Genomic DNA, 20,524 nt, shown 5'->3' with positions numbered 1-20,524 from the left:
TGGTTAAGGGCCTCTTACAATTTTCCTGACAGCTGCTAGTGCCTCATGGTTTATTTAGCGGCCGCTGTATAAGTTTTCTCAGGAACTCAGCCGTTGTGGTAACACCAGCCAGCTGCTGCTTCGTGATAAAGTTAAATATCCTCAATCAATTACATGGCTTAAAATGTCACCATGTAGCAAAATCATTTGTACAGCATTAAACAGTGCCGCATCCCCCATTTTCTCTCACAGAATTAACTTTAAAAAATGGCTGGAGCGTAAGATGGAAATGGCCATTCATGCTGAAGGTCTGTTCTTATGGCAATTTAAATTTCTAGCCAAGCTCCAGTTTTGAATCTTAAAATAAAACTTTACACTACTGGTGTGAACATGCAGTCAGCTAAGATGGAACAAAGATTTTTTAAAAAAAATTACAAATGCTATGTAGGGATCTTGATAATTAGGTTCATGTGGCGCATTAGCACACTTTGGGCAATCAAAGCCAACTGGGACTTAATCTTAACTGACAAAACATTCTAGTTTATAAAAACTACATCTCATTAAGTGCTTTAAAATGTCTCATGTTGGAATAAAGCATGCAGGAGTACAGCTTCAGGGATGCTCCTAAGCAGCAACCCCATTTGGCTCTCAGCACCCATCTTGCTTGACTGTGCACCTTTCTCTCTAAAGATGACAGAGACATAACTATTGAGAACATTTTGGTAAAATAAGGAATGGGAGAGAAAAATGAGAAAGATCAGAAGGAAAGAGAAGCAAGCAGTAATAAAAAGTACCAAATTGAGGGATAAAGGTTTTGGGCTCAACCTAACCAAAAAAAAATGCACCATGAGGAGGATAAGCAAGGTAAAAGCAAGGTGTGGTGTTGTCTTTCCGCAGTAATAGAGGACACAAGGGAAAGAGCTGATTGGTAAGTAGAAAGGTTGGATAAGTATTTAATAATTTTATCAGTCTCAGAGGTAATTTCTGAGGTTTATAGTTTGTAAAGGTTATATTCGGTAGTAACAAGCCCTAGAGAATGGGATATAATCTGAAACAAAACATTTTCCAAAAGTTTTAAGTTTAATTTAAAGGGGTAGGACATGACAGGAGAGCTCTAAGTCGTGGTCTGCTCTTTGTGCTCCAAGTGGGATGCTGGGAACATTTCCAGTGCCCAGGGCCAGATTGTGTGCATGAAGTGTCTCCAGTTGCAGCTCCTGGAAGCCTGCATTTCGGAGCTGGAGTGGTGGCTGGGGACATTGTGGAGCATCCATGATGCAGAAAGTATTGTGGATAGTACATATAAAGAAGTGGTCACACCACAGGCTCAGACTCCACAGGGAGGAAGGAAGTAGGTGACCACCATGCAGAGCAAGAGAGCTAGGCAGGAGTGCAGGAATCTCCTGTACCATTTTGCTGCAAAATAGATATACCATTTTGGGGGTATGGCCATTCAGGGAAAAAGAGCAACAGCCAAATTGCACCACGGTTGGTTCTGCTGCAGCAGGGAGGAGTAAAAAAGGGAGACAGCAATAGTCATAGGGGATTCAATTGTAAGGGGAACAGATAGGTGTTGCTGTGGCCACAAACGAGATTCCAGGATGGGTATGTTGCCTTCCTGGTGCTAGGGTCAAGGATGTCTCGGATGACTGCAGGACTCTCTGAAGGGGAAGAGTAAACAGCCAGTGGTCGTGGTACACATTAGTACAAACGACATAGGTTAAAAGAAGGATGAGGTCCTAAAAGCAGAATATAGGGAGCTAGGAAGCAAGCTGAACAGTAGGACCTCAAAGGTAGTGATCTCAGGATTACTACCTGTGCCACGTGCTAGTCAGAGTAGAAACAGCAGGATACGCAGGATGAATACGAGGTTGAAAGTATTCAAGAGCACTGGGACAGGTTCTGGGGGAGATGGGTTCTGTCCAAACTGAAGGGTTATACCTGGGATTGGGACTGATTGGGTGGGAACCTTTGCAAGGATTCAGAGCAGGGGAATTATGAACAAGAGGAAAAGACAGTAAGGAGAATAAGGAGGCAGAGAAATCAAGGGACAAAGCCAGATAAAGACCAAGCAAAAAATAGTAGGAAAGGGAAAAGGAATGTTAGAAGTGCCAATGCTTGGAGCATTCGAAACAAAATGGATGAATTAGTTGCACAGATAGATGTAAAGGGTATAGTCAGCATTATGGAGATGGGGCTCCAAGGTGAGCAAGGATGGGAACTAAACACTGAGGGCTATTCAGTGCTTAGGGAGGACAGGCAGAAAGGAAAAGTTAGTGGCGTTGTATTGTTGATTAAAGATGATATTGATGCGATATTGAGAAAAGATATATTAGCATAGATGATGTGAAAACTCCAAAATTAAAGTTCAGTTGTTGATAATTGTGGTCATGTTGCATCCATTAGTAGTACACTAATCAGTGGATGAGGTGACATGTTTGCAGTTATAAGGTACAATTAATGTGTTCTTGCTGGAAGTCAGTTGTTCTCCCAGTCGAGTTAAGATACAACCATGGGCAAAAACATTGGTGGGGATGGTATACAGTCCACCAAATTGTAGTGGTAATGTTGAGAAAAGCATTAGACAGGAAATCAGAGATACTTTTGTTAAAGGGACATCTGTGATTACGGGTGACTTTAAACTGCATTTAGATTAGGAGAGTCAAATTAGTCATGTACAATACAGGAAGAACTTCTGGAGTGTATACAGGATGATTTTCTGGAGCAATACGTTGAGGAACCAACAAGGAAGCAGGCCATCTTTGGCTGGGTGTTGTGCAATGAGAAAGGATTAATTGGTAATTGAGTTGAGAGAGAACCCTTGGGGACAAATGATCATAATATGGTAGAATTCTTTGTCAAGGTGGACAATGGTGTAGTTGATTTTGAGACCAGGGTCCTGAATCTCAATAAAGGTAATTACGATGGCATGAGGTATGAATTGGCCATGATGGACTGGGAAACATTACTGAAAGGAAAGACAGTGGACAGGCAATGGCAGGCATTTAAGGAACGAATAGGTGAACTATAGAAGTTGTTTATTCCTGTTTGGCACAAGAATGGTAATGGAATTGTGGCTAAACCATGGCTTACAAGGGAAATTAGAGATAGTATTAGATTCAAGGAAGAAGCATACAAATTAGCAAGAAGCAGCAATTAGCCTGAGAGTGGGGAGCATTTAAAATTCAGCAAAGAAGAGCCAAGAGATTGATTGAGAAGGGAAAAATAGAGTAAGAAAGTTAGCTAGCGGGGAACATAAAAATTGACTATAAAAGTTTCTATAGAGATGCAAGGAGAAAAAGATTGACAAAAACGAATGTAGGCCCCTTACAGTCAGAAACAGGAGAATTCATAATGGGGAATAAAGAAATGGCTGAGGAATTAAATTTGTACTTTGCTTCCGTCTTCACAAAGGAAAACGTGAATAATGTACCAGAAGTGCTCAGAGAAACAAGTTTCAGAGAGGAGCTAAAGGAAATCAGCATTAGTAGAGAAATGGGGAAATTGATGGATTGAAGGTGGATAAATTTCCAGGTCCTGATAACTTTCATCCCAGAGTATTTAAGAAAGTGGCCCTGGATATAGTAGATCCGTTGGTGGTTATTTTTCAAAATTCTTAGGACTCTGGAATAATTCCTACAGATTGGACAGTAGCTAATGTAAGCCTGCTATTCAAAAAGGGAGGTCGAGAGAAAATGGGGAACAATAGGCCAGTGGGCCTAATATCAGTACCAGGGAAGTTACTAGAGTCCATTATCAAGGGTTTCATAATACGGCATAATCAGACAAAGTCAACATGGATTTACAAAAGGGAAATCATGCTTGATGAGCCTATTGGAATTTTTTGAGGATATAACTAGTAGAGTTGACTGAAGAGAACCAGTGGATGTGGTTATTTTAACTTTCAGAAGGCTTTTGACAAGGTCTCACATAACAGACTATATATAAAGTTAACTAGGATTGCAGGTAATGTCTTGAGATTGATAGGAAGCTGGTTAGCACACAGGAAACAAAGAGTTGGCATAAAAGGGCCTTTTCCTGATTGGCAGTGACTAGTGGGATTCCGCAGGGATCTGTGCCAGGACCGCAACTGTTCACATTATAATGATTTGGAAGAGGGAATTGAATATATTATCTCCAAATTTGCAGATGAGAAAGTTGGGTGGTAGGGTGAGTTTTGAGGAGGATGCAGAGCTGCTTCAGTGTAATTTGGACAGGCTGAGTGTGTGGGCAGCTGCATGGCAGATGCAGTATAATGTGGATAAATGTGAGGTTATCCACTTTGGTAGCAATAATAGGAAGACAAATCATTATTACTCGAATGGGTGTAAATTGAGAAGGGGATACTCAACGAGACCTTGGAGTCCTTGTGCATCAGATACTGAAACTAAGTGTGCAGATACAGCAGGCAGTAAAGGCGGCAAATAGTATGTTGGCTTTCATAGCGAGAGGATTTGAGTATAAGGAAGGGGATGTTTTGCTGCAATTGTATAGGGCACTGGTGAGGCCACACTTGGTGTGCAGTTTTGGTGTCCTTATCTGAGGAAGTACAGTGAAGGTTTGCCAGGCTGATTCCTGGGATAGCAGGTCTGTCACGTGAGCAGGGACTAAGTCAGTTAAGATTATATTCACCAGTGTTTAGAAGAGTGAGAGGGGGCCTCATAGAAACTTATAAAATTCTAACAGGGTTAGACATGGTAGATTCAGAAAGAATGTTCCTGAAGGTGGGGGAGTCCAGAACTGGGAGTCACAGTTTGAGGATAAGGGGTGAACCTTTTAGAACTGCGGTAAGGAGAAATTTCTTCACCCAAGAGGTGGTGAATGTGTGGAATTCACTCCCACAGAATGTAGTTGAGGCCAAAATGTTGTCTGATTTCAGGAAGAAATTAAATATTGCTCTTGGGGCAAAAGGGATACTGGGAGGAAGGGGGAATCAGGATATTGAATTTGATGATCAGCCATGATCAAAATGAATGGCAGAGCAGGCTTGATAGGCTGAATGGCCTACTTCTGCTTCTAGTTTCTATTAACCTCTGCACATGTAACTGAGCTGGGGTGGCACTAGGAACATTAGCACCCCTGTGAAGAGGGAAAACAAACTTGTCACCCTGGTTGTTATCCAGTGGTACCTTATGTAATTGTACATCTGGCAAGTATAGATCAAACTCAACTGAGGCCCCTAATATAGTCAAATAGCCTGCTAATATTCAATATCTGGGGTCAGAAGTGAAGCACAGTGAGGTATTGGATGTGCCCTCTGGAAACATACTCCAGTCTATGGCTTCAGAGTAAGCAACAGGTTGATAGATTGGAACAGGAAAGAAAGAAATAAAATATGAAGACGAAGCAATTGATTTCCCAATGGCAGTGCCCAACCAAATATTGTAGTTTGGATGTATGAAGATCCTGTTATGCATTCAAAACTTGTCTCAAGTAGATGCATGATGGCACAAAATGACAGCAGTGAGTGATAATAACTCAGATACTGGTGATCCCTAGAAAGTTTGTTTCAGTTCCAATATGGAAAGAGGATGAATGATTTTCTAGCACAGGTGGCCTTTATGGGCTAAGTCTGCTTAAGTTTCCTTCAATCAACCTTATCTTTGGTGATATCCACAAAATTAGGCTGCTATGAACTAAATTACTGAGAAACCCCTCTTTGTTGAATTTGTACAAGGCTATAGTGCAGTCATAAGAGAACAGCAAAAGTTTCTCAGAATTTTTTTCCAAATCAACTGGAAATGACAAAGTGCCACACTTGAGCCTGGAGAAACCAGTCTCCAAAAATTCATCCAAAAACATATACTGGTCTATTGAACACAGCAAGTGTAAAACACATTTCAACACTTAGTGAATTTGACAAAACTAATGTTTTTGCTCATTGCACACCAGCAGGACACCATTGATAAAGCAATATTCAGGGTGTAATGTTGTGATCTCAGCTTTCTACACATCCATGATATACTTTACACAGTATACACTTTACAAACCATAATTACAGGGGATTTTTATCTTTCATGAAAGCTGCCACGTACGCTTTGTTCTCAAAGGGTAACTTGTCTGTATTCTACTCTTCAATACAGTTAAAGGTTGTTAGGTCAGAAATTTCAACATATGCTCCCCCCCACCTTTCTGAATTATAGAAACCAGCAATTGGCAAGCCAATAAAGGGGCAACCGCAAATCAGCTAAGATTATCTGACTTCCTTCAGCAAGCCAGAAATTGTTTACAGCAATATTCAGGCAAATGGCAGAATTGAGGGGGAAAGCTTTGATCTGGAAATATCTATGCATAACCTAAGCTCCTTCCTGAAGGTTACCAACGAGACCACTGTAATCTCTGGGTCTAATCTTAGAATTTGTTACATACACACTTCATTTCCTTGAATACGTTGCTGGAAAACAAGTTTGGAAAAAAAAGCATTTAACTGCTGACTGAAAAGGATGTAATTAAAAGAGATCTATATATTCTGATAATGTAGATTACTGGAAAGTACATTCATACTGGATTGGCAATCTGTTTTTGTACACAACATTCGCTACATACATACATACATACATACATACAACAGCTCAAAATATAAACTATATTGTTTGATGAGTGTTACAATAAAGACAAATAGTTGAAAGTGGATATTTATTATATATCAGTGTTACAACAGATTTAACAAAATATTCTTGGAATGTAAAAATCTTAAAATAAGTCTGCTATTACAGTGTAAGCAATGTTAATCAGATTACACTTTTGACAGTACTATTTGCAGGTATATAACTAATATATTAGAATCCACATTTGAAGTTAAAACATTTTCAGGTTGTTGTATTATTGTCCTAATATTTCAGCTTTATAAAAAACTTGGAGATAATACTATTATATTTAAAAGGTAATATCTGTGTTGAGAAGAGTGCTTCAGGTTTACGATAAATGCTGTCGCTGTTGGGCCATTATGCAGTGAATGCTATAAAAGCCTGCTACACTAATGAAACATATTGAAAATTTATGTCTGTAGTTAGTATGGTTTCCCAGTTGCATGTTTACTGTTTCATTTCTGCACAGCAGGCTTTAAGAGCAGCATGGCTGCCATGGTCTACATTTTACATCGAATATAAGGCATTTTAAAAATAGAATCAACTGTGTTAATGAGAGGATAAGTTTTACATAATACCCAACAGTTACTTTGAAAAATTATTTTAATTTGTGCATAAAATCACAGAGCTCAAAGTAGTTTACATTAGTAATCCATTTTTGGGCCAGAGACACTCTTGGGGATTATGTATGCCTTCGACGAGGTCAGAGATTGGGTTAGGGAAATGCTGGGAAATTTAATTATGGGCATTCAAGGGACAATAACTTCTTTTTATGTAGTACTTTTCACACAGCACTCCCAAATCCATATTCACCTTTTCCAGTATTCCTATTTGAATCCCTCCAATTAGGTTTCTGTCCCTACACAGTATCAAATGGCTTTTACCAAAGTCATAAATGGCATTCTATTTGACTGTAGGAAAGGTAAGCTACCCGTCTTCATTCTTTTCCACCCAGTTTTCAGCCTTTGACAGGTGACCAAGCCATACTCCATAAAACACCTTCTATCATCATCTTCCTGGGTGGAACTAGACTCATTTGATTCCATTCTTATCTATCCAGTTATAGCCAGAGAATCACCTTCAATGGTATATTGTACCCTCTGTAAGCTTGAGGCCATCCAAAACTGTATTGTCCATGTCCTAACTTGCACCAAATCGAATTCACCAGGCATCTCTGTGCTGCTGATCTGCACTGGCTCATTGATAAGAAATACCTAGATTTCAAAACTCCCATCCTTGTTTTCAAATTGCATGATATTGCCCATTCTTATCTCTGCAGTCTCCTTCAACCCTTCATACTTCCAGATATCAGTTGTTTTCCAATTCTGTCTTTTGAATATCTCTGATTTTAATCATACCATCATTGGAGGCTGTGCAGGCCCTGAGTTTGGAAATTCCACTCTGAAATCCCTTTGATTCTTTCCTCTCTTTAAGTTACTCGTTAAACTATTACTTTGACCAACATCTGTCTTAATGTTTCCTTTTGTTTGTTAATTCTCCTATTTTAAATATATTATGTGAATACAAGTTGCTGTTTTTGATTCATAGCTGTTTACAGCACAAAAGGAGGCCATTCGGCCTCTCATGTCCACATTGGTCTCTGATTACACGAATCCCAATTTTCCAGCGCTTGGCCCATAGCCCCGGAGACTATGGCAATGCAAGTGAATATTTAAATGCTTCTTAAAAAGTTTCTCCTGAATTCACCTCTTGGTCTTCTATCTCTTATCTTAACTCTGTGCCCCCTGGCTATTGACCCCTCTACAGATGGTAAATGTGCTTACCTGGCCACCCTATCTCTGTCCCTCATAATCTTATATACTCCAATAGGCCAGTCTTAACCTTCGCTGCTCCAAGGAAAACAGCCTCAGTCTATGTAATCTTTCCTCATAGCTTGGAGCCTTCAGCCCAGGCAGCGTCTTGGTAAATCCTCTCTGCACCCCCTCCAGTGCAGTCACATATTTCCTATAATGTGGTGACCAGAACTGCACGGAGTACTACAGTTGTGACCTAACCAGCATTTTATACAGTTCCAGCATGACCTCCTTGCTTTTGTATTCAGTGCCTTGGCTACTAAAGGCAAGCATCCTATAGGCTTTCTAAACACCTTATCTACCTGCCCTGCCACCTTCAGTGATCTGCGGACATGCACTCCAAGGTCCCTCAGATCAGTGTCTTTCAGGGTTCTACCAATTATGGTGCAATCCTTTGCCTTGTTAGCCCTCCCCACATGCATTACCTCCCATTTTTCTGGCTTGAATTTGCTACTGCTCTGCCCACCTGACCAGTCCATTAATACTACGGCTATCCTCCTCATTATTTACTACCCTGTCAATTTCGCGTCACCTGTGAACTTCTTGATCATACCCCCTTCACTTGAGTCTAAATCATTAATGTACACCACAAATAGCAAAGGCCTCAGCACTGAGTCCTGCAAAACTCCACTGGAAACAGGTCACATATTTTGTAGTCTAGTGATTATAGCACTGGACTAACAACTCAAAATGTTGCAAATTTAAATCTCACCAGGACTGGATATAATCAGATTCACCCAATCAGATCTAATAGCAATCATCCCAGATATTTTCCCCTCTCCCCTGGATATAGAACATAGAACATAGAACACTACAGCGCAGTACAGGCCCTTCGGCCCTCAATGTTGCGCCGACCAGTGGAACCAAAATGCATACAAAGTGGCAAAGATTAGTGGGAACCTAGAGGATTGGAAAATTTTTAAAGGTCAACAGAAAGCCATGAAAAATAAAGCTATAAAGAAAAGTAAGTTGGATTATGAGAGTAAACTAGCTCAGAATATAAAACCAGATAGCAAAAGTTTCCTCAGATATATAAAATGAAAAAGAGTGGTTAAAGTAAACATTGGTCCTTTAGAGGATGAGAAGGGGGATGTAATAACTGGAAATGAGAAAATGGCTGAGGCATTGAACAGGTATTTTGTGTCGATTTTCATAGTGGAAGACACAAATAACGTGCCAAAAATTGATGACAGGGAGGCTATGACAAGTGAGGACCTAGAAAGTATCATTATCATGAAAGAGGTAGTGTTGGGCAAGTTAATGGGGCTAAACGTAGGCAAGTCTCCTGGTCCTGATGGAATGCATCCCAGGGTACTGAAAGAGATGGCAGGAGAAATAGCAAATGCTCTAGTGGTAATTTACCAAAATTCGCTAGTCTCTGGGATGGTTCCCGCAGATTGGAAAACAACAAATGTGATGCCACTGTTTTAAAAAAGGATGTAGACAAAAGACGGGTAACGAGGCTGGTTAGCTTAACTTCTGTAGGAGCAAAAATGCTTGAATCTATCATCAAGGAAGAAATAGTGAGACATCTGAACAGAGGGGAGTACAGTAGGATGAGAGAAGAATTGGCGAATGTGGACTGGGGGAGCGCGTTGGCAACTTGATAGTTGCATTCAGTACTTGGCCCTGGGGATCAACAACATAAAGTCATGAAGCATTATATAGAGTTAATGTCAAATAAGTTCAAAAAAAATTCTGCTGAACACCATCTACCGCCTCCCCTTCAACAAATCAATCAGTAATTCTTTGCGCTGAACATCACTCAAAGCAACAACCAAGAGAATCCACAAAGGAAATCAAAGTTTGGCACCAAGGGTGGCTTAATACAGAGCGACAGACAGTAGTAGTGGAAGGGTCCTTTTCTGGCTGGAGGTCAGTCACCAGTGGTGTGCCGCAGGGCTCAGTACTGGGACCTCTCCTCTTTGTAGTACATATAAACGACTTGGAAGACGGCGTACGTGGTGTGATCAGCAAGTTTGCGGATGACACCAAAATGGCAGGATTGGCAGATACTGAGGAAGACTGTCAGGTGACACAGCAGGATATAGATAGGTTGGTATATTGGGCAGATAGATGGCAGATGGAATTTAATCCTGACAAATGAGAGGTGATGCATTTTGGAAGGAATAACGCAGGGAGGAGTTACATGATAAAAGGTAGACCGATTAAGAGTATAGAAATACAGAGGGACCTGGGAGTGCAGGTGCACAAGTCTCTGAAGGTGTCAACACAGGTAGAGAAGGTTGTGAAGAAAGCCTACGGAATGCTAGCCTTTATAGGAAGGGTTATAGAGTATAAGAGCTGCTGTCTAATGCTTCAGTTGTACAGAACGTTGGTTAGGCCGCATTTGGAGTATTGCGTCCAGTTCTGGTCACCTTACTACCGGAAGGACGTGGGGACCCTGGAGAGGGTGCAGAGGAGGTTTACCAGGATGTTGCCTGGCATAGAAGGACTGAGTTACGAGGAAAGGTTGGAGAAATTGGGGCTCTTCTCCTTAGAAAGACAGAGATTAAGGGAGGATCTGATAGAGGTGTATAAAATAATGAAAGGAATAGATAGAGTCAACAGTGGCAGGCTTTTCCCTAGATTGGGGACAATTACGAGAGGTCACGATCTAAGGGTGAGGGGGGAGAAGTATAATTTGGATACTAGAGGAAGGTTTTTCATGCAGAGGGTTGTGGGGGTATGGAACGCGCTACCAAGTAAGGTGGTGGAGGCAGCCACATGGGACTTGTTTAAGGTTTACTTAGATAGACACATGAGCGAAACAGGGATGGAGGGTTATAGTAGACGCTATTAAAAAGGGTCAGAGCCTCGGGACGACACTGGAAATGTAGTTTACATGTTAATGTTTTGTCTCTTTTAATCCACAGGTGTCAGTCCACCTTGTTGTCAAACGAGGGGCATGCACACAGTGGGTTGTGCGTGGGCTGCTCTTGGAGGTTTCGAGAGTGGCCTAGTACTTCGTGTCGTTGTGTGTGCTTAATCCTGGACCAGCAGACGGGCACCACAACAGCTCAGTGACTATCACTGCTAGCTGTGCAGATACATGGATTTGGGCCTGTGTCTGTGAGAGTTTGTGCATTCTCCCTGTGGTTGCGTGGGTTTCCTCCGGGTGCTCCGGTTTCCTCCCACACCCCAAAGATGTGCTCTTAGGCTGACTGGTGTACCAAATTGACCCTACACTATTCTTCCCTGAATCTGGCTACATTAGGGGTACCACTCACATACGCACAGGGCAGGGTAGGTGTAGGAAAATGCTTTGTTGAAGTGGCAGCGCGGGCTCGTTGGGCCGAGGGACTTGTTTCCCATGCTGAGTTGTTCTTTGTTAATACAACTATGATTGCCAAAGCTGCTATGGCCTACATCTGCGAACCAGGATGAAGACCTAACCTATATCACCTTTTTCTTATCAAACTACTTAATGCAGACGTGCATCTCCACAGTAGAACTAGTTGGAGTAAAGCACCACAACAATCCGTGTGAAGACAAGGTCTTATCTCCGTAGTGCAGGCATCTTAATAGAGCATGACCACTGTGTTAACTGTAACAACAAAGGACAAAACTTAGCAGCCCCAGAAGTGGATACACGAGGCAAAGTGGACTATCACAATCTGTGGCCTCAGGGCTGACATAATCTCTATTCTATGATTATCATCAAACTAGGGGACCAACCTTTGTTTAATAGGATGGTAGAATGGCATGTCAGAAACAGCAGCAGGCATTCCTCAGAACAGTTACCTCCTTCAGCCCAAGAATCTCTATGCTAAAATGTGACCTTCGCTTGCAGTCAAAGATGGTGACATAATTTGCATCTCGGTGCCCTCCACATTCCAACACACTGAAATGGAGACACCAAGTCTGCAAAGACCCATCAAGGACAATAACCTCAGGAGAACATGAATGAGCCAGATACCCAGACCCATTAGCAACTCAATTACCTGAGATATTCTACAGGGGCTTCCTAGACATGAAATCATCCAGCCACAAACAAACAATGCAACCCTGGTTTGAGGTGGTGGAGAGGATGGGGGGTGTTGTGGAGGGTGGGTGGGTGGGGGGGGGGGATTCCCATATTTGCAATGATTAAGTTACAAGAGAATATATATACACTAGTAATGACCATGTTTAAACCACTGGCTGACATTTGACAGGCCCACCTTTTGTGTATTTAAGCTTCTGCTTTCTCTACAGTAAGAGGTCAAGCAGCTGAGACATTGCGGGGGGGGGGGGGGGGAGCGGGGGGGAGATCCTCTCTCTACAGCCCACCTTGCAAGTTTCTAAAGCCTATTTTCTGACTGTGACCACCCACGATGTCCCTGCCCTGCTGCCAACAGTGACTTAATGAAGGAAATCAACCCTGCACAACTATCTCCAGAAGGACAGCTAATCCATCACCAACACTCTTAAAATCACACCCATAAGGGAACTAACAGGATAATCAAAGATCATCCTGAAGCTAGCCAAGTTACCAAACTCCAAGAGCCATATACTGTTTTTATTTCTCTGGTTTCTAATTTGTTTAAACTACCTTTCCCCACTGTTAAATTTTTTGTGTGTAAGTGTGAACTTTGTGGGCATGTGTGCATGCACAAACATCAGAACACATTTTAATAGTTTTTCTTAGACTGGGTTAAACATAATAAAGCTAACCATCTTTGTTAAAACTCAAGAGAGCCTGCCTGGTGTATTTTATGATCATAGCTTACCAACTAAAGACTAAATCAAATTTCTCAAAAACCCTGAATGCATTCAAATGAAGAGTGGGAAAAGAGGAGAGCCATTTGATCATTAGTCACCTGATTGCAGCCTTGTAGATCATAGAGACCTACCAGGACATGAATGGTGACAGACAACCAGGCAGTTAATAGGAGTGGGCTTAGTGAATATCCCCTTCCTTAAGCATGGTGAATCGCTGCATGAGTACAAGAGAGAAGCTTGTAGTTTTGCAATTGTCTACAGCCAATACTGCTGGGTGGATTATTCTACCTAGGTCTCCTCAAAGGTTTATAATATCACAAACAACAATGAAAAGTTATTAAGTGCGATGGACAAAGTGACTACAATGGGCCTTGACAATATTCCAGCTGTAATGCTGATAATGGATCCAGCTGTATTACCCACCAGCTTACATTCACCAATGATATTCAACCAACAAGTTAAAGATTGTCCATGTGTCCTATTCATGAAAACAAGAGAAAGCAATTCTAGTCAATTGCTGCACTATCAGCAGCAGCAGTCGAAGGGAGTCATCAATTGTTCCGCTAGGCAATGCACATTCACCAATACACTGTGTGGCAATTTTCATTCGGGTATCCTCCAGCACCACTGAGATCTAGGACTCATCACACCTCTACTCCAGCCAGGACAAGAACTGAAAGCCAGAGGAAGGAATAGTTGACCTTGACTTCAAGGAGATTGAGAAAAATTAGGTCAATGAGGGCCAAAGAAAACATTGTCTTTGGCTGGAATCATTAGCAGACAGTAACTTGGTTTAATGTCTCAAACAGAAAGATACAATATTTCTAAAATGGTGAGAACTTAGAACGTGTTGATGGCCAAAGAGACCCCGGTGTCCTTCTTCATGAGTCTCTAAAAGCTAGCATGCCGGTGCAGCAAGCAATTAGGAAGGAAAATAGGTCTCAAATACAGGAGTAACTATGTCTTGCTGTAATTGTATAAAACCTTAGTGAGACCAAAACTAGAGTATTGTGTATGGTTTTGGTCTCCTCACCTAAGGAAGGATGCTCTTGCCATAGAGGGAATACAACAGACATTCACCAGACTAATCCCAGGGACGGTGAGATCACCTTAGAACATAACACAATACAGCATAGTACAGCCCCTTCAGCCCTCAATGTTGTGCTGAGCTTTGTCCAAAACCAAGATTAAGCTATCCCACTCCCTATCAGTCTGGTGTGCTCCGTGTGCCTATCCAATAACTGCTTGAAATTTCCTAAAGTGTCTGATTCCACTATCACAGCAGACAGCCCATTCCATACTCCATCCACTCTCTGAGTAAAGAACCTACCTCAGACATCCCTTCTATATCTCCCACCAGGAACCTTATATTTATACCATAAATATTGCCTTATGAGGAGAGATTGAGGAAACATAGAAACTAGAAACAGGAGCAGGCCCTTCAAGTCTGCTCCGTCATTCATTTTGATTATGGCTGATCCAACAAATTCAATATCTTGATTCCCCCCCCCAATATCCCTAGGTCCCTTTATTCCCAAGAGCTACATCTAATTTCTTTTTGAAACCAGGAAACATTTTGGCATCAGCTACAATCTGTTTTAGTGAATCCCACACATTTTTCCTCACCTCAATGCTAAAAGGCTTACCTCTTATTCTTAAAGTACGATCCCTAGTTCTGGACTCCCCCAAACTGGGCTTGTGTTCTCTGGAATTTCAAAGAATGAGGTGTGATCTCAGTGAAACTTACAAAATTATTAGAGGGCTCCACAGAGTACATGCAGGAAGGATGTTTTCCCTGGCTGGTAAGTCTAGTAACAAGAATCATAGTCTCAGAATAAAGGGCAGGTCATTTAAGGCTGGGGTGAAGATGAATTTCTTCACTCAGGATGGTGAATATTTGGAACACTCTACCCCAAAGGGCTGTGGAAGCTCAGTCAAAACAGAAACTGATAGATTTCTGAATATTGTCATCAAAGGTTATGGGAATAGTGGGGAAAAATGGCATAGAAGGTAGATAATCAGTCATGATCTATTTGAATGGTGAAGCAGGCTTGATGGGTTAAATGGCCAATTCCTGCTCTCATTTCCAATGCTCCCATCTGAGAGATTGGCACCTCCACCGAACAATGGGACTGAAGTCTTGGCCTAGGTTATGGTGTGGGACTTGAACTCATGACCTTCAGATTCAGAGGTGATAGGACATCGACTGAGTTGTTAATTCAGTAGTAAAATGGTACAAGCCCACATAACAGTTACGAACAAGGAAATATGGCATTATGCTGCTGATACAGATATGCATATATTTATAAACATTATAACTCAAATGTAATTCAGTACATCAGTAAAATATATTTCTCCCACTATAAATTTCATAATTTGGATATTCAAGTACAAAAATGATGGCTTCTGTAACAGGAGGTACCATATGTTTGTGAATGGACCTACCTCGCACTAAGTTGACCTTTCTCTACACCCTAGCTATGACTGTAACACTACATTCTGCTCTCTCCCCTTTCTTATGAATTTGTGTAGCATGCAAGAAACAATACTTGTCATTGTATACTAATATGTGACAATAATCAATCAAATCAAATATTGCTCCACAATATAACTTCCATAAATTTTTTGTACTGTAATGTAAAAATATCTCAGACTACATGCAAAATCTCAGCATAGTTTGGCAGCATCCACACTGAATGTTCAGCATTCATACTGACCTTACTGATATCTGGTAAGCCTCCAGAAAGGACCAACTGAATGAGAAATGCTGCAGCAGTCCACAGCCTTTTCTAATTAACACTACCAACAGCCAGACAGAATTATTTGGATTTTAGTAACTTCTGATATCAACGTGCATAGAAATCAGATGCAACTTTTTGTGCAACCACAACAAAGCTAACACTAAACTGGATATGATTTTGGCAGACAGGAAGGATCATGTCTGTATCCATGTGAACGTTTTTGAATGTTACATTTTATTAACACACAGAAGCACTTGTGAAAGGTAAGCTTTCTTTAAGGGGCCCCTGAGACACTTTATTTCTGCATTCTAAAAGGCTCTTGGCCAACAGGTATGACCTTCAGAATAACTGTGAAAAGTGTAATGAATAGCTTTTCCTCCGATCAGCTAACAAAAAGAAATGACACATAAAATAATGATACCCTTTACCCTAATTAAGGAACATCACCTTTCCTGTAAGCAAAGACAGCACTGACCCTCTGCTGAACTAGAAGGATTTTTTTCTATGCCTGAATACCAAATACACCCGAAACTGGATAGCCAAATTAATAAAGCACTAACAATGTGGCAAATTGGTGCCTTTCTACTATCAAACAATGCAAATGAAGGTTTGGAAATAAAAATCTCCTGAGTAATTGAGTCCTTGCTCCTGAATCAAGACATTTGATGCTAATTTAGAGTTATGTCTTATCACATTACCCACAAACACAGACCCATACATTGTCTGCTCACCAGGGAACAAAATAGCTACACACGGTATTATTAATGAAGTCAATGTATTAATTTCCTATTTATGAGAAGATAACCAACTGGCTACCTTGCTGACAGCACTATTAATGATCTTTAATGCCCCACAGGCAGTAATGGGTCCCAGTGGGACCACAGGGAGCTCAGCAATTTGTATTGAGGATTTAGACATAACAAAAAAACTATGCTCCTGGGAGTAGGCATTTGATCAGCAGTCGTCCCTGTGGAACACAGCAGACAAATAATAAATGACAGCTCAGCGATTAAATCAAACCTTCTACCTTAAGTGTTAAAGTGTCTGATTGTCACTAACAATCTAGTGCTTGTTAAAGCCCTTGGGGCCTTGGAACAGATGAAGCCAGCTGAAAGCCAAAGAGGGAAAAGGAGTGAATAGGAGCCTTGCTGTCTCGAGAACTGAGCCTAGTGTGCCTCTGCAACAGCAAGGTGTTCCTTCTTCCCTAGAACAAGAGAGACTTGCTGGGATGCCAGTTAAACGTGTAATAAATTCAAGCAAATTTCTATTCACACTGTTTCCCCATGAACCCAAGGCAAGGGAAAGCGAGGGTAAAAAAATCTATTAGTTTAAATGAATCCATCACAGTATTAGTAGATCTTTACAAGCACATAATCAGTACTCGCATTATGGCATTTTATGGCAAACAACTGGTGGCAAAACTGAGCAATTACTGCAGTACGCTTTTAAATAGGCAGTGATAACATTAATGTGCCATTCTATTTGCTTTGATGGAGCTTTATCAGGTACTTCATTGGAACGCAATGCTCCAAAGTGAGCCACAGTTCTTCTGGGGTCATCGTGCAAAATCACTAACAGGCTTGTTCATTAAAAAACATGATCATCAAAAGAAACATTACCAAGCACAAAGCACTGATTGCAATTTGTATTTCTCAAGGCCCACATGAATAAGTTAGAGAGGATGTAGCCACTTCTGTCAGGCCCATTCTTTTTAACAGTCCTCTGAGCCTTGTTTTACCATGCATTTTCCATTCCTTGCAGACTGCGAGGAAGAAACATAATTGTGACGATGCTCAGGAGAATACTAGGAGGCCCTGTAAAGTGCACTGCACAAATGAGCATGTCTGCTCACTCATCACATTTAGCATTTGTGCTGCCACTCTCTGTCAAATTAAACCACAGCCAACAACTCATTTTTCCCCCTTCCAGTTACAAATTAGTCCATTAAGCTGTCTACAGTAAGCCTTTTTCCTCTTCCTGGTAATGGCCTAAGAGAATTCCTTCATAATCACAAAGGCTCCCAGTACGCCCATGGAAGCAGATGGAGAAACTCTGGGGTAATGGATTGCACTTTTATGACATAACATACTTCGCTGCCATTTCATATTCTTCTGGAACAATCAAGATTTAAAAAAAGGACATAAAGAAAGGAGACAGTGCGACAGGCCTGGGGCTTTGATTTAAAATGCTGTTAAAATTTATAGCACTTTGGCTGGATCTGAGCCATACCATACAGATTGGCGTGCTGATCAGAACCACAGCAGGCTTGCCTAATGAATCCCACAGTTTTTCACCCCCCATATTTTACCAATAAAGTAGTAGTTAAATACCAACCACAGCTGCAGCAGCTCCTGCCATCTGTGCATTTTTCTCTTCAGCTTTTATGAAATGGTTCTTGGCCGTTTACACCTTTCTTTTCCAGTGCAGATGTGCAATGAATTTTCTGACACTCCTGTGATGAAACTAGGGACCATGCACACTCTATCAAGCTTTATGGATTAAATGGACTTTGTATGCTGTAAAGTAAACCACTGGGGAGCAACTTGAGCTGCGAAGGCTTTTGCTAACATTAACAGCAGTTAGCGCCATATTTGCTCCCTTCAGAGCATGGCAGTTTCTTTGCCATTAGCAGTAATCACTGCTCCAATCGTCTAATCCACGTTAGTTCCCCCTTCAATACAGAAAGCATGATGCTCACTAACAAGTCCCCATAAAATGATAACACACCTGCGGTGTCCAGTTTTCGAGCTCATTTCTCTCGGTACCGCACGTCTTTCAAACATCAAAGGATTTCAGTTGCGTGAAAAGCACATGTATTCTATTTTAAGTTAATTCAACCCAGCTGAGCACGTTGTTTGGCAGCCTCCAGACATGCTGATTGTTCCTTCCTACCCACAGCATCTCCACATCACAGAAAGACTTATTTTTAAAGAAGGCTGATCAACATTGTAGGGAAGCACAATGCTCTGTGTGTAAGTTTCCTATGACACAGATGACAGCAGCTGCCCGCTATACAAAACCACGACTTTGGTCCTATGGTGGCCTAGTCAAGAGCATCCAAATATTTAATGTTGTATACCTTGCCTTGATTGTACCAGGAGGCCGTACACTACAATCTGAACAATGTCTGGTTTCCATTTACAGTACTGCAAACCTGAAACTAATTACTGTCGGGTCATGTTTGTTGAATAAAAGCACTCCAGCATTATGTTTATACAGAACTAAAAGATATTAACAGCCAGTAATAAAAAAAACTTTTACAATGCACATCTGCAAGCAATGTGAACCAAGTCCGCACCCTACCATTTAGGCCTGCTGCTCTTAATGGAAACACTTCTGAGCAATTCTCTTAAGATGTAATGGCTAATTCTGTTAAAACCCAACTAGCATCCATTTCAGATGATAGCACACTGTATAATTTATATTTGCTAATCATACATAGTACAGGTTATTGCACCAGTGTTTTGTTCAAAAGAAATTAATACACTAAGAAAGGTAAAAATGTGGTTATAACAAGACAAATTAAAACATTTCACTCTTGAATTTTCTAGTGAGGTTGCAAGACGCACCTTCATTTGGACTCAAGATTGAAATCACTCATGCTAAGGAGGCAAATTAAGACATTATGAATCTTTATCTTGTGTTAGTTGTCCTTCTTGTCCAGAGATGGGCCAATAGTTACAATGCTTGAAGTGTTAAAACGTCTTGATCTTGTCTCTGAAACCCTTGCATCTATCCCAGCCCTAACACTTCTCTCTTTAATTTCCTTTTTCAGACATCTTCTCCAGAACATTTCATTTCTTGGATTCTGTTCTCTTGTCTTCTACCTTCCACCACCTTTCCCTCAACTATCAAATTCCTCCAAATCCTCTCTGCCTCTCCTGCTCCTTCAATACTGTTCTAAAAAACCACCCATCTGGAAAAGCTGTTGGCATCCATCACAGTTGCTCTTTTTGGTCTGCTGCCTATTTTTCACCATACCACTATGAAATGCCTTGGGACACTTATCAACATTGGAGGCAATGTAGAAATGTAACTATTTTTATATGTCTGGTTGGTGGTATACGACACATACTTCGACTTTCCTTCATCATGTGGTTAAGTATTTTGTAACCAATTGCTGCCATTTTTGACAGCGCAGCCAAGAGAAGAACTCATTGCATGTGGACTGAAACACATGTTTTCTGCCCTTGGGAAAGCACGGTGGCACAGTGGTTAGCATTGCTGTCTCACAGCACCAAGGATCTGGGTTTGATTCCCAGCTTAGGTCACTGTCCGCGTGGAGTCCCAATGTTCTCCCTGTGTCTGCGTGGGTTTCCGCCAGGTGCTCTGTTTTCCACTCAGAGTCTGAAAGACGTGCTGGTTAGGTGCATTGGCCATGCTAAATTCTCCCTCAGTGTACTCGAACAGGTGCCAGAGTGTGGCGACTAGGGGATTTTCATAGTAACTTCACTGCAGTGTTAATGTAAGCCTACTTGTGATGAAAACAAATAAATAAACATTGTCACAGCAATAAACAGCACATGATGTAGACATCTAAGGTGCTTCATTGAAATGGAGTAGACTACTCCGATCCACTGGCATGCCATGCTTCACTACATTTGCTGACATTGTTAAAATCCTGTCCATTGATGCAAGCTAATTATTTTTGTTGATTTAGAATTATTAAGTGTAAGCAATGCCTGTTAATAATGGAAATGCC

At 41.2% G+C, this 20,524-nt stretch overlaps 1 protein-coding gene across 11 annotated transcripts in view; it reads right to left on the bottom strand.

Moving 5' to 3' along the window:
• The window catches only part of fbrsl1 (fibrosin-like 1), an 884,033-nt gene that overhangs the window by 153,994 nt on the left and 709,515 nt on the right, over positions 1-20,524 (bottom strand). The gene's annotated exons all lie outside the window — the stretch shown is intronic.

Source organism: Carcharhinus amblyrhynchos, chromosome 20 (genome assembly GCF_965287045.1).
Source record: "Carcharhinus amblyrhynchos chromosome 20, sCarAmb.v2.hapA, whole genome shotgun sequence".
NCBI classification, from domain to species: Eukaryota; Metazoa; Chordata; class Chondrichthyes; order Carcharhiniformes; family Carcharhinidae; genus Carcharhinus; species Carcharhinus amblyrhynchos.
This window is presented reverse-complemented; position numbering and strand designations above follow the sequence as displayed.